We start from the raw sequence: 13254 nt of genomic DNA on the forward strand, positions 1-13254 counted from the left end.
CAGGCCTTTCCACCTAGTCTGTCTTTGTCGGAAAAGTCCACAGAAACCTGTCCATCATGATGTGCACAGCTGATCCCTAAAATACCCACGCATAGTTTCCGCATCAGAGCAATGCACAACCAACCACAATACAGCAACTTGGCCGACTGATCACGAATGGGTATCCATGTTTGATTTACTAAACAATGAATATTGTTAACATTCCCGACACTGTTGAGCAGGAGATGCAATGCCAAGCAGAACTGAGGGCCTGATGACACAGCCTATCTTAACACCCATGGGAGCTGTTTGTTTGGTTGGCATACTTTTCCCAGTATTATTTTTATGGGAGTTGATTTTGAGACAATAAAGTGTCTTGTACCCAAATCTACAAATAGTATCCTTCCTAAAACAAAGCAGTTCATGGTTGGCAAAATCAAATGATCAAAGTTCAAGCCAAAAGAGTTTTGGAATATTCTATACTCAGTGATATACAAACAAAAAAATATGCGTACTCACAAAAATTTGAGTGCTCATTCCAAACACTTAAAAAAACTTTGCATGAATTCAATTGCTTAATTTTCATAATATAAATTTTGTGATTATGATCTTGTACAGATGAGAAAACACTTACACCCAAACGTTAAGTAGATTTCCCACAACCACATCAGTCGGAAGTAAAGGAACGGAGATATGTACCAAGCAACTTGGGTCCAGAGCCCACTGTCCTGGGGTGCCTCCCTGGAAGCATACATTGATGTGTCATGTTAGGCTTCGTCTTCTAACTGCAGATTGGTAATTCAAAGTCACCAGCTGCTCCAGGAGAGAGAGATGACACTTTCTATACTACCCACAAAGTCTTACAGCCCCTGAAGCCCCAGGTAGGGTCCCTAAGAGTTTGAGTAGGCATCTGTATAATATAGATTATATCTTTAGATCTCGAGTTACGAATAGATGTTGTTTTTACTGTTAGATATCACCTAGTGGATTCTTACTCACAATGACTATGTACAGGCACAACAGAATGAAACACTGCCCGGTCCTGTCCATTCCCACAGTTCTTCTTAGGTTCTTCATCGCTAAAGACATTTTGTCAATCCATCGCATCAAGAGTTCTCCTCTTTTTCATAATTGACATGCAGACAGTCAGGTAGAAGTAGATGGATAAGACAGATAGATAGTAGATATAAGTATACAGATATATAGAGGGACAGAAGTATATATACAGAGATAGAGCTATGGAGATAGGAAGCCCAAGTGGTGCTGTGAGTTAGACGTTGGAATGCTAGCCAGGTCAGTGGTTTATGACTACTGCCTGCTCAGAAACTTTCAGGTGGAAAGATGAGGCTGGAAGCTCTTGTAAAGTTTTACGAGTCACGATGAGTTAAAGGGGCAAACTGTTGGTGGGTTGGTTTGAACTTACGGTTGTTAAATTTTGCAAAGTCAAGACACTCAACTGCCATAATTCCTATCCTCCAATATTTCTTTTTCTACAACTGTCCTCTGTTTGTCATACTCTGGTGGCTTGTAGGTTGCTGTGCTGTTGGTAGCTGGGCGACTGACATTTCAAATACAAGCAGCAGCATCCAAAATGAACAAGTTTCCACAGAGGTTCCAAAGTAAGATCAAACTAGGAAGAATGAGATGCCCATTTCTGTGGAATTAGCCACTAAAAACCTTACAGAGATCAGAAGAACCGTATTTGATATTCTGTCAGAAGAGAAACCCCTCAGATTAGAAAGCACTCAAAGCTTGACGGTGGAAGAGCTGCCTCCTCAAAGTAGTTGACCTTAATGAAAAAGATTGAGCAAAATGCTGATGAGGCAGGACTCAAAATGAGAAGAAACAACTGTAAACACCCATTAATGTTCAGGACATGTAACATACAAGGTATGAATTTAGGAAAAATACATATATATGTGTGTGTGTGTATATATATATTTATATCCCTGGTATTAAAGACTGGTATTGGACAACTTAAATAACAAAATAAAAGATTGCAATTCAATAACTTGCTTAGAAAATTTGTAATTAGGAAATTCAAGGGGAAGATTGCACTCAGCATATCTTAAGCTGAAAGAATTATGCTTATGAATTTGTAAGAGAGTTTGTTGACTTACCTACTTGAAGAGATTTAGAAAATATTGAATAATTTCATTAATAAACAATTAAAATATTATTGAAGATATATATTTTTAAGTCGCACCAGTACATTTACAAGGAGTTAACAGAAATTCAAACTGGATTCAGAAGAAGGCCTGGCTGGAAGGACATAATTGGTGAGACAAGATAGATTTTAGCTGAAAGCAGAGAATAGCAGACAAATGTGTGTATTTTATTGACTTTGCAAAGACATTCATATGTGAGGATCCTAACACACGAAGATCAAAGACTACACAGCCTTCAGTATAGACTACAACTCAATGTAAATAAAACTGAAGTCCTAGCAACTGCATCAACTGACAGCATCTTGCTACATGGAGAAAAGAGTGATGCTGTACAGGGTTTAACCTTGCTTGCATCTGCAATCAAACTCATGGGGCATCAGTCAAGAAATCAATTGGAATACTGCCTTAGAGAAAGATACTGCATAAGACCTCTTTAAAATGTTGAAGAGCAATTATAAGACTCTGAGGACTGAAGTTCATCTGATGAAAGGCATGGTATTTTCCACCGACAAATAAGCATGTGAAAGCTAGACGATGAATAAGGCAGCCCACAGAAGAAAAGCTGTATTTGAATTATGATGATGCTAAGGATTGAAACTACCATGGGTTTCGAGAAGGACAAGTACATCTGTCATGGAAGTCTAGCCAGAACGTGCCTGAGAAAGGATAGTGGCGAGATTTTGTCTCACATTCTCTGGACCTGTTATCAAGAAAGACAGTCCCTGGAAAAAAGATATGATGTTTGGTAAAGTAGAGGATCAGCATTAAAGAGAAGATTCTGGATGAGAGGGATCGAAACAACGGCTAGCAACACTATTTAGACAGAACCTAACAATATTTCTTTTCAATTTTGCATGTTTTCCTTCTGCCCCACCATGTGGAAGTAAGTTCCCAAACAACTGTATATGTACCTGTATTTATGCCAGAAATATCACTTCTCTGTAATCTCCTAAATACAGTTTGGAGTACAAAATATAACATTATAGTAATAAGAAAATACTCTGCTTTAATATCTATTTGTAAATGTTATCAATTTGGAAGAGGAACCAAATGCTTCACAGTCTCATTAGGTTCGTCTGTAAATTCTTTGTACTCTAAGCTGGGTATTTTCAAATTTTGTTTTCCACAGTAAAAGATATGGCATATATATATAAAACAAAATTCAGTAAGTAAACATGCTATACAGAGATTATAAATGCTTGCTCGTGTCTTAGTTAATAAGCCGTGCTATTTATGGCGATGTATGTTGTTTTTCTGTGTTTCAATGTCATTTATCTATTAAAAACTCAAAGAACTCTCATTTTGACTGCTTCATTTGGATTAAAAAAACAAGCTAAAGATTAGTTTGACCCACTATAACCTATTCATCAAAATGTAATGTGTTTTATGCTAACGCATTTTGAGAAATGGCAAGTTTTCTCTGACATTGTGTTCTTTTTCTCAGAAACATCCATTGACCTACAGTTGGCATTCTCTATGAGATGCGTGAGCCAAAGATTGCAACAGTAGAAAGATCATGTGATGTCAGTCCAGGCCACAGATTGGTATGTGAACCTATTGGCTGAATGTAGTTTATCACTCCCTTTACATGAGTCAGTTGAGAGGAGAATGCCAATTTTAGCAGATGTGTGTTCTCTGTTTCTATAATGCAATGTGAATGTGAATGATTAGTTTTACAAGTGAATCTGTCAGACCAATTGGAGCTTCTTTAATGTGGAACATTTATATTGTTTGTCTTTATCACAGGAGTGAAACCCTGCCTGGACACACTGACCTGGCTCATAAGATAAGATTATAGTGCCCAACCACAAAGACTCAAATAGTCAATTGAGTGAAGTGAGTCAGAAGCTACAGTAAATTGTCAAATTATAAGAAGCACAAGTTTAATTATGGTTTTACTTTTTAAACTTTTTTTCATAGAGCATTGAGTCAGGGTGTCCTATAAAATATTTTGTTACATTTATTAAATTTTACATTAAAGACCTTTAATAAGGAAGGCAAAAGATCTACAAATCAATGCAAATGCCTACGTTGTGGAAAATAAAATTTATAGCGTAGCTTCCCGGAACTTTCGTTAAAGGTTGAGCAATGAAACAGTATTCTATGAAAGATTAGAGAGTAAATCAATCAATCTAAATAAATCTTGCATAAAGGTTCTTTCAAGAAAGAACCCATTGTGGTTTGCCATTTACCTCATAAAACTTCATGGGAGTCTTGACAAAGGTCTTGAAGAATATAAGATTTTAATAAATTCAAATATTGAATAAGATATTGCTTAATAAGTACATTTTAGTATGAAAAAGTAAATAAGAATTGGTTGCTCTTAGGTCCAGTTGAATCTGTTCCAACTAATATAAGCCCTAAGCACAACAGAATTAAAACACTGGCTGGCCCTGTGTCATCCTCACTGTCATGTGTGAGCCATTGTTGAAAGCTACTGTGACAATCCATCTTGTTGAGGATTTTCCTCTTTTTCACAGACTAAGCCTGATATCCTTTTCCAGGAACTGGCTACCCAGATAACAAGTCCAAAGGACGTGAGACAAAGTCTTGGTACACTTGATTCCAAGGAGCATTCTGGTTGTACTTCCTCTAAGACAGATTTGGTTGTTCTCTTGACAGTTCAGGAGACTTTCACTATCCATCTCCAAGGCCATTATTCAAATACATCAATTCTTCTTCGGGTTCCCTTATTCTTGGCCCGATTCTCATAGGCATGAGGTGATTGAGAATAGCATAACTTTGTTCAGGCACACTTCAGTCCTAACTATTCTATAATTTGTGGTTTTGAGAAGTTTGTCAATAGAGAGATTGAGAATGGCTTAGGAATTGTGCAGCTAGTGAGGTCACGTGGATTCAATGCTCTACTTTCACTTAGAATTTTCTCTACCAAGGAAAGTCAATGTAAATAATTTCTGAGTTTGGGTAACATATGCATCTGCTGTCTATAATATTTTGCTATTTTATCACATCATAACCAGAATCTTATTGTTTCCTTTAACTTTAGCCAGCATGAATGAAGGAGATAAGACTTCCACACATGTTCTTGTAGGATGAAGGTTTTCTTACAATCAACTTCAGTTTATATAAAGTATCTGAGAATTCCAGTTGAAAAATTATAAATTCCTCTACACATGGAGTCGTGTTCGGTGAAGTGAGGGCCACTGTAAGAGAGGAGAGCCTCAATGACATGGATGGACACTGGCTACAACCGGGCACCAATGGGACAGTGAATGGCTGGGCATTGTTTCCTTCTGTTGTGCATAGGGACCACCAGCAAGCAGAACCAAGCTGGAAGGCAAGTAACAACAACAGATTCTGTGGGCTGAGTGAGAGGTTGCTAACTATAACGTTGGGAGGTCAAGCCCATCGGGCCCTCTCAGGGAGGAATATGAGGCTCTCTGTCCTGGTAAAGATCTTCAGCCTTTAAAACCCTTTATCCCACAGGCTCCTAAACTTATTTAGCCCTTTTCAGAAAAAAAATGAAAAATTACACAGCACCCTCTTGTCAATTAAAATCATTTGTTCTGTAGTCCATCATCCAGGATACAGTGATTGAACCTGCTTTTGCAACTCCCTGGATCATTGAAGCATCCCCAAGAGGGATGGTGCAGCCCACTTTAGAAATACAACTGTATAAGCTTGCTATTAAACAGACTTAAAAGATTTTCACTTGTGTCTTATTGATTATGCCAAAGCATTTGACCGTTAGGATCATAACAAACTATGGATGGCCTTGAGAAAAATGGGACTTCTAGGACAGCCCATCGTGCTCATGGCAAACTTGTACATGGCTTAAGAGGCAGTTGTGGGAACACAAGGGTATATACTTCATGGTTTAAAATCATGAAGTGATGTGCATTGGGATTGTATCCTGTCAACATACTTATTCCATGTGTGTGCTGAGTCAATCATCAGAGAAGCTGGATTTATGAAAATGAAAATGACATTAGGATTGGAGGAAAGCTTATAAACAACCTGCGGTATGTTGCACATCTTGCCTACTGAAAGTGCGGAGGACTTAAAGCAATTGTTGATGAATATCAAGAATTGCATCCTTCAGGGCGCATTAAAGCTCAATGTGAATAAGACCCAAATCCTTAAATTAGGACCAGTTGCTAATATCAAGATAAATAGAGAAAAGGTTGAAGTTGTCAGGAATTTTGTGTTTCTTGGATCCACAATCTCTGCTCATGGAAGGAAGGAGTTAAGAGATCAAAAAGAGTTGCAATAGGAATCTGGTACACAAACCTCATCACAGTACTGAAAAGCAAGGATATTACTTTGAGGACTAAGGTACACCCAACCCAACCCAACCCATGGTACTTTCGATGGAATAGAGAGGGTAAAGGCAAAGAAGTGGAGGAATTAATGTTAACAAATGCCCAATTCTTAAACTCTCTCATTCTATCACCACAAACTCCCTTTCTCTCGTTGGAAAGTGTTTTACAACTGACTCAGAGATTAATGCTCAGTTTTATAGTCATTGAAATTCAAACATTCTCAGGATAAACTGACCCTGGGTCGCAGGAGAGGCGAGATGAGTTTTATTCTTCTCCAATCAAATTCCCCTCACCCAAGAAGGCTTTATGTAAGCTTAGTTTGCACATTTTCAATGAAAATAACTGTTTATAAGGAAATAGTAAATTTTGATGGAGCTTTGTCTAGTTATAAGGAACTGGAAAGGAAAACCCACACCAACCTATGAAGAGAAATGGAAACTGACAAGGTGAACGTGATAACAGTATGCAGAGGCAGGACAACATCTGGAAAAGCTACAGTGAGTCGCAGGGTTGATTGTTCCAGGTCCTGGGCTTGAGTCTTGCTATTGAGATTTATAACCCCGAAACAATACAAATGCAACATCTGCTCATGTATTCCCAAATGGTGCATGAAGCTAAGAACAGTGTTCTCGATACTGATTTCCTTAGGAAATGCATATATATTTTTCATACCCCAAAGTAACTGCTGCTGGTATAGGCCTTTTGAGGGCAACCTCCAATTCCATTCGAAGGTCCATGTAGATTCTAAAAGCCAAGTCTGATTACATGGATAAGCTTCATCTACTGAAAGAGGAATTCAACTGAACAGTACTGTCAAAAACTTTCCCTCTCACCAGTGCATTTTACTATTAACCTAAGATTTAAAATACACCATTCAAAAACCACCCAGTGGGAAGGTATTGAAATACATTGATAATGATAATATCTAGCTATAATGTCACATTTTTATGTTTGGTGAAGTCCTGCTTTGTGTGATTTTTATGATTTCACAGTCACTCTATTTTTACCTTTTTTTTAAAGAAAAAAATACCTCATTGTCCAGGTCATAATTGGGCAAGAATAGTTCTTTCTTTCACTTTTATTCCCCTGATGTATATAACTGCAAAAATATGGCTGTCTATCATTATCCCTCATTTTCTTACAAGATAAAGAGTTGGCACTCTGTTGGGCTTACGATCCCATCTGCTCATTTTATATGACATTCAGTAACTTAATGTGATTGGTTTGAGTGAAGCTCTTCTTAAGAGGAGATAAATCACAATGCAGTCACCCTTTGCTCTAACTGTGAATGTGGCCAGTAGCTAAATCATATGTGAATTGTTTTGAGAGTTTGCACTTGATTTATCAGACCTGCTTGAGTAAGCAGATGAGCTCACTGATCATTGTGATATCTGACAGTGGTCAAAATTAGCTAGTTGAATCTCTCTAGTACATTCTTATGCTGAAAATATTAATTATATCATCTTCTACATTTTGAATTGTACCAAATGCTCTAGAAGGGTTTGTTACAGAGAAAGTGTTGGCTGAGTTTTCCCTCTTTTTCTTCCTTACTGAATCTTAATGGCAATGATTCACTATTTATTTTTTTCTCCAAATAGTTCAATCAAATGTGAAATTGAATTTGGAAATAATTCTGGATAACAGATGTGCAGCCTTGAATAAAATTTCTTTACCCAAAACAATAATCTTTATGTGATTATATTTCTTCTTTCATAACACCTCATTGAAACAATGCAGCTTTTGTGATAAGATAGTATATAAATTATGAAACTCAGTGACTTAATAATCACGGTTATCTTATTCATCCAAACTATGCAGCATGTTCAGGCTCTCTAGGAAGTGGTTGCACCAATACTTACTCAGTGTTCCTGACTATGTCCACCTTAAGCTCCGCCATGTCAACACCAATCCCCTTGACAGTGGATGGCAGAGAAGAGGAGAACCCATGAATGTTTGCCAGTGTTTTAGCATCACGGTGGCTCTCATTACCCGTGGCCAATGTCCCGACTATTCACCTGGCCTCGAAAAGTCCATTATTTTCCAACAAGGAAAATAAAATGAGTCTGGGTACATTAGCAAAAGTCTTCAGCAAAATGCTATCAAATAAACCTCATCAATATATAATAGGCTATGCATCATCCCATGTGGAATTGTTCAAGAAATAACACAACACACAAGTTCACCACTTCAGGAAGAAGGCACAATGATGGCAGGGATGAGTTTGGTAGTGTCTCATAAAGTAATATATTTGCCATCTGACTCAGTAATTCCAGTCTTAGATATTACTCCAAGTGGAACAAAAACATATCTTCACATCAGACATGCATACCATTGTTTAGAATGGCTTTACCCATAATCACCCCAACGAGGCACAAACCATTCCCCCCTCAACTAGAACGTCCACAGCATGGAATGCTGTCCAGCCACAAAAGAAAGAAACCGCTGATAGAAGACAACAGGAATGCATCTCGAAAGGATTCTAAATGATGAAAGAGTTAGATTCAAAATGACACCCATTATATGGTTCTATTTCATAAATTAAAAGTCACTGCCATTGAATTGATCCCAAGTCATAGCAACCCTTCAGGACAGAGAAGTGCTCCTGTGGATTTCTAAAATGAGAAATCTCTTAATGAGCAAAAAGACTCATCTCCTTACCTTAGAGAGGTTGGTCAATTCGAACTGCTGATCTTGTGGTTAGCAGTCAAACTTATAACCAACGACACAACAAAGATACTTCATTTTGTGAAATGTAAAACTATTAAGATAGAAAAATATCAGTACTGGTCAGGGGCCAGAATTGATTTCATAGCAGTATAGGGAAATTTCTGGCGATAGAGTATTCTACATTATCATTTTGATGGTGAAGATATGAGTGCATACATTTGTCAAAACTCAAAAAACAAAGAAAAGGGGGTGAATGTTACTATTTGTAAGTTTGAATGATAAATAAGTTTTGCTGGTCATAAGTAATAAAACATTAATAGTTAATGACTCAATCTTAGAGACAAAGAACCAAGATTTTAATACTAGCTCTATCAGTTCTGAGCTTTGGGTTTTGGACAAATAACTTATTAAGCTTCAGTTTTCTTATCTCTAAATGAGGATCATAATTATACCCCCACCATGAATAAGAGAAACAATGAAATCACATAATACATGAAAACTCTTTTAGGCAATGCCCAGTGGGTAATAAAAAAGCAATCAAGGTTTGCATTGTTTTAATGAGAGCAGAGATAGCATTTATGAGCAACATAGGTTATTATCTGCTGTCATTATTGAAAAAATTTTTAAGAATCCAGATTCATTTTAACTACTATTTAGGAAATACCAGAGGGACTCAAATTCACTTCTCTGCTTCCAAAGATCTTAAGCTCTTGTTTCAGACAAGTCAAACATAAAACTATTTAATTTACCAAGACCTGGTCTGTGGGCTACCAATATTGTTGTTTTCAGAAGCCGTCCTTTGAGTCCAGACCCATGATATTTTGAGACTCTCTCAAGAACCGATTGGACACATGGGGCACTAATGAGAGAAGAGCTGGTGCGCTATGGGAGGACATCAGGAGCCTCATCCAAGAAGAAAGCACAGGCCCCTAATAAGATGAAAAAGGAACAAAGTAACAGTCGTGTGTCAGAGAGATTCCGCAACTTGCCTTCCATCATGAGGCAAGGACAAGAAAGGACGAAGTCAAAGAGCTGAAGATAAAACTTCTGCTATTCTGCATATGAAAGGCCTGCTAAGAAGACAAAATATTACTATAATAGTATTATAGTACTGCATGGAAGTCTTAATATTATATTTTATACATTACAATATTATAATAAAATTTAATTAAAATAAAATATGCCAATACCTAGAGTCAGCAAAACACAACATATCTTAAACTGAAAGAATTCAACAAAGATTCCAAGCCGTAATATTGAAAGAGCCTATGGGAAAAATATTGAATGATGCAGGAAACGTGAAAAGAAGAGGGACCGAATACACAGTGTCACTGTCTCACAATAAATTAGCCAATACACCACCATTTCCCAAGGTAGTAATTTTAGTTTTAAAGGCAAGGATATTACTCTCTGACTAAGTGTACGTGGCCAGACCATGTTATTTTTAATTGCCATATATGCACATGAAACTTGGGCATTGACTAAGGAAGACCGAAGGAGAATGGATACATTTGAATTGTGGTGCTGGCAAAGAATATGTTCCAGGACAGATTTCTTTGTCTTTTTAGTAGTAGGGCCAGCGTGCCTCTTATATGCAAGGTTGGCTAGATTTCATCTTACATACTCTTGACGTATCTTTAGGTGAGATTAGTCCCTGGAGAAAGACATCAGGCTTGGTGAAGTGGAGAGTTGGTGAAAGAGGAAGGCTTCAGTGAGATGGATTGATGTCTTTTTCTTGATTAGTGACATTGCCTCCTCTTGTTATAGTTTAGAAAACGGAATGTATAGTTATCAACATCTGACATCAAATGATAATTTGTGAAATCATGGTCATTTTTTATTTCATTCCATTCTCACTGTCTCTGAGAACTTAATACTGAATAGATGTTTTTAAACTTTGGAAGGTTAGAGGAATATTTTTGTGGAGGAAGTAAATAAGCTACTTTTATTGGAAGAGATGACTAGAATGAGTTATTTTTCAGAAAAATCATTTTAAAATCTATGTATATAGTCACACATATATGTCATGGTATGTTGATAGTATTAGACTATTGCATTGAAATCTTAATATTTTAAGTCTCAGATACACTCATGAAGGGGCTTCAAAAAGTTCGGTGGGAAAGATTCCCTATATTTGTATTCAAATATTCGACATAATTGCTGAAGCCCCTTCTTACATATGAAAATCTCTTACCAAAACCTCTTCCCTTCTAGCTGATCCATGTGGCTCAAAGAGCAATTGCCAAGTGTTCAGGTTTCTGTTTTATGCTTTCTTATGCAGCTGGAAACAACTTCTATGGTTGAGTAGGGCTTTCCAATATTTAGCACACGTTAGTAGCTATATGCTGTTTGTTGCCCAAATAACGGATCTACCTTTGTATTACACAAGTATGCAAACACTGCAGTCCTCCAATCTTGAGTACTCTACCCTCTCCAATAAAGTTTATCTACAGAGCCTCCCCGAATTTCTCCCAGTGGATTAACTTTGTAGTGGGGTATTTCAAAACACGTAAATTAGCAAGCTGCTAAAGTTCACCTCAAACAAAAATCTGTACCTCTCTTTCTAGGTTTGTATTAATGAGTCTGTTCTGAGCTGTGTGTGTATGTGTGTGTGTGCATGTTCACAGGGACATAGGCACTTACACGTTATTATTTATCACCTATTGCCAGAGTAACACAAACTAAGGATATCCATGTCTAGCATTGCCTAAAGAAAAGAGATCAATATATTTGGAGATAGGAAAAGCAGGAAACAGAGTGAAATAACTGAATGATAGTCCACAGAATTATGTATTCAATGCCACTGCCAAATTGTGAATAATTTTCAATGGGAGCCATTGCAGTTAAGACCCACACACGGAAACAACAGTATGCCGTTGTGTCTCTAGGGGGCTATGTGGGTAGGAGCTATTTTTCCTACATTCCTGTTCTCATTGCTTTGAAAATGGAAAGGCTCAAAAGAAACTTGAGAGGGCAGCCTCCTTGCACCCCTCCCCCCTGCACCACGAGTCTAGAAGCATCTGTTTCGAAATAGTGCCAGGGTCCTTGTGATGATTATCGCTGAGTCTTGTCCAATGATTTCTCACATACTTTTCTTTGCAAGCAATTCGATCCTTCTTCCCACCGATCCATGCACCTCCCTCTGGCTCACTGTCTAGAGGCCACAAAGCTCAGACACGAAGCGCTTTCACACTGCCTGACATTCGAGTCCCCTCCCACACTGTCTCAGTGGAGCCGTGTCCACTGCATACAAGGAAGAAAAAAAAGACCTTTTGATTATTCCAAAAGTATCCCCAGCCCACAAGACAAAAAATGTGGATACGAAGCAAACCTGCAATTTCACTTGCTATGGACATGTGGGGCTGCTTAGAGACCCTCATAATGATGATCTAGCGGTGGAGGTAAAGATGTCAGGAATGAGCTTTGCTATGAAACCGTGGTTAATGTTCTGTTGTTAGGTGCTATGAAGTCTGTTCCAATTCACCGTGGCCCTACGCACAACAGAGCAAAGCACTGCCCAGGCCCGCAGCAGCCTCACAATTGTTCTCGCATTTGGGTCCATTGTTACAGCCCCGTGTCGATCCAGCTCAGGGAGGGCATTCCTCTTTCTTGATTCCCCACCACTTTACCTACACATGATGTCCTTCTCCAGGGACACATCTCTTCTGACATGTCCAGAGTATGTGAGACCAAGCCTAACCGACCTTGCATATGAGAAGCGCCGTGGCTGTACTTCTTCCAAGCCAGATCAGTTAGTCTTTCTCGTAGTCCATGGTACTTTCAATATTCTTTTCCGGTACCACAATTCCAATGTACCCATTCTCCAATTTTCGTCATTCGATGGCCAACTTTCACCTGCGTATGAGATACTGGAAGATACCATGGCTTGGGTCAGGCACGCCTTAGTCCTCAAAGTAACATCGTGCTCTTCAATGCTCTACAGAGGGCTTAGGCAGCAAATGTCTCAGGTCAAGGTGTCTTTTGATCTCGTGCCTGCTGCTTTCATGAGCACTGATTGTGGATCCAAGCAAGGCGAAAGCCTTCACAACTACAACCTGCCCTCCATTTTTCATGATATTAACTACTGGTCATGTTGTGAGGGATTGAGTCTTCTCCACACTGAGTTCTAATCCATACAGAAGGCTGCAGTCCTTGAT

Source organism: Tenrec ecaudatus, chromosome 5, assembly GCF_050624435.1.
Source record: "Tenrec ecaudatus isolate mTenEca1 chromosome 5, mTenEca1.hap1, whole genome shotgun sequence".
NCBI classification, from domain to species: Eukaryota; Metazoa; Chordata; class Mammalia; order Afrosoricida; family Tenrecidae; genus Tenrec; species Tenrec ecaudatus.